A 2,915-nucleotide genomic window follows, 5' to 3' on the forward strand; every position below is an offset into this window, starting at 1 on the left:
CTTCTAAGCCACTGTTTGGTTAAAACTCTACAGGAAAGTGAGAAGACTGCACATTTTCAAGTAAAACTTGGAAGCAATTGCAGAAAAAGATAAGTAATTCCCAGGATTACTCAGGGAAACCTGGTAAAAATATCCTGCAGTCTAAGGAGGAAGGGCCTTTTAAAAGGTGGCAAGAATACACACTTCCTAGTGTGCTATGGACAGAACTGGAGCTACTTTCTGAACATAGAGTTAAAATATTTTAGTAACATTTTAGAATCAGGGGCTTGGATTCTAAACAAAATTGGTCTTTAGTTTGATCAATGGTATTTCTGAACCTCAGGTTACTCATATATAACCAAGTTTCTGTTGATCTCATATTCCAAGGTTCAAATATGATAATAAATATATAAATAATTATGAGCCTAAAAGTACTCTTATTTATTAGGATGTGATTGTGACTCATGAATACTTTTAAGGAATTGGATAATAACATGTTTTACCTTTTCTATGGGGAGATCTCCATTAATAGCCAACTTACTCTTATGAAAGAAAGATTGAATCATGAGGGAAAATGAGCAAAGGGGCAGAAGAAAAAAAAAAAAGCAGGACACTAGATTATTGCCATTATAGTGGACCATGGGATCACAGCCTGAGGGTGGGTTAACTTCATTCTAATATCTTAGGGATCATGAGGCTGTGATGGCTGATGTTTTCCTTGCTGTCAGAGATGTCTGAAGACTGTGTTCACAGATGGCAACAGTAGAAAACTAGTTGGGACTCCACAGACAATTGTAGGGAGGCTCCAGTATTAAGAAAACTGACATAGTTCACAAATCAATTATATCCATGGAACAAATGATAGAAATTTACTTAAAACTGTTGCCTTATTGCAGGGTAGGTACACATAAATAAGCCTTGGTGGAGAATATGAAAGAGAAACCGAAATCCAAATCCCTGAGACTGTGTCAATAGGTAGGCACTTATTTACCCGTAGATGCTTGGGGACTTCTGGTTCACATTTAAATCAGTTTGAGGGCTGATTTATGTACCTCTCTAATTGAGAACCATACTTGCTGCATATGCAGTGGTTTTGTTTTGTTTTTTTTTGAAATATCAATTTTATATCCTATATGACTTGATTAGTCTTGTGTGATTTTTTCCATTGGATAAAACAAACTTCATTCATTTATTGCCTAAGCTTTTTCTGACATTCATTCTAAAATGCCTCCACCAAGTGTCATTGTCAGAGTGAAATGAATGCTAAATGAATGCTTAACATAGAGAGGTCACGGTCTGGGAAAATATTCTTACTTTACATCACAATCAAAAATAAAGGTAAATGATACAACTGAAAGTGAATAAAAATAAACTAACCTAAGAAAATAATAGTAGAAAATGGAGGAGACTGTGTTATACACTTAGGGGAGGAAAGGGCATTCTATGAATCATTCAAAATCCAGAATCAGCAGCCTAAAAGATTGACAGATAACAGTATAATAACCACAAATCATTTTAAGGATTAAACAGTAATATATTAACATGATTCAAAGTAATTTCCAAATCTGTATGAATAATGCCCCTACAAAGCAAGCATTAAGAAAAAAAAAAAACCTAATGTAAAAACATGACCTGCTATCTTCTCAATGTTGTATGTTTTTCTTCCCTTTAGGAGTTCATATTCTAATGGTAGAAAAATGGCTTTTTGGAACAATGTAATGACAGGCACTAATTCCAGTATTGGACAGGCACCTTCATTCTACCTCTCTGGGATTCCTGGCTGTGAGGATGTTCAACACTTTATTTCCATCCCCTTTTGTGTGTTCTATCTGATTGGAATAGTGGGCAACTGTACAGTTCTTCACATCATCCACACTGACAAGAGTCTCCATGAGCCCATGTACTACTTCCTGGCCATGCTGTCCCTCACGGACATGGGCATGTGCATCTCCACCCTGCCCACAGTACTGAGAACCTTCTGGTTTGATGCTAAGGAGATTGAGATGAATACTTGTGTAGCCCAGATGTATTTTATTCACACTTTTTCTCTAATGGAATAAGTTGTGCTCCTAGCCATGGCTTTTGACCGCTGTGTTGCCATCTGTGATCCTTTGAGGTATTCCAGCAAACTTACCCTACAACGCATTGTCTACATAGGGGTCTTCATCGTAATCAGATACTCCACTGTCCTCCCTGTTGTTTTTGTTCGTATCCCCACATTTTCTTTCTGTCACTCCCATGTTCTCTCCCACTCCTTCTGCTTACATCAAGATGTCATCCAATTGGCCTGTTCTGACATCTCATTCAATGTTTTGTATGGCTTGTTTGTTGTTGCATTTTATTGGGGTGTAGATTCTCTAGGAATCTTTTTATCTTATGCTCTCATCCTCTGCTCTGTGTTGTGCATTGCATCCCGGGGAGGGAAACTCAAAGCCCTCAGTACATGTGTCTCCCATATTTGTGCTGTGCTCATTCTATATGTGCCAATGATAGGGTTGTCCTTAGTGCATCGTTTTGCAAAACATTCCTTTCCCATTATTCATATTACCATGGCAGATATTTACCTGTTAGTTCCACCAGTTCTCAACCCAATTATTTATAGCATCAAGACAAAGCAGATTTGCCAAGGCTTCCTAGGGATACTATTATCCAAAAGGATAGGGCTTGCTCAAACTTAGATTCTCTGATATTTCAACTTTTACATCCATTGCCTTCATCCTAAAGATTAACCTGTTAGAAATTCTTGGACACATTTGGTATATAATAATTCCATGATAGTTCACAAATTCCACATGTCCCTTCAAGAAAAATATTTCATTTTCTATCATTATTTCCTAGCTTTAAATCATTGCAAAACCCTTGTGTCAGGAGAAGTAGTAAGAGGGAATAATTTCATTCACATATTTTAAGAAGATATTTTCCATTCAAGTTTGAAG

At 36.9% G+C, this 2,915-nt stretch overlaps 1 pseudogene; it reads left to right on the forward strand.

The window, feature by feature from the left end:
- Positions 1 to 1,676: 1,676 nt before the first annotated feature.
- Positions 1,677 to 2,657, forward strand: LOC113904929 (annotated as a pseudogene).
- Positions 2,658 to 2,915: the final 258 nt, after the last annotated feature.

Source organism: Bos indicus x Bos taurus, chromosome 15, assembly GCF_003369695.1.
Source record: "Bos indicus x Bos taurus breed Angus x Brahman F1 hybrid chromosome 15, Bos_hybrid_MaternalHap_v2.0, whole genome shotgun sequence".
NCBI classification, from domain to species: Eukaryota; Metazoa; Chordata; class Mammalia; order Artiodactyla; family Bovidae; genus Bos; species Bos indicus x Bos taurus.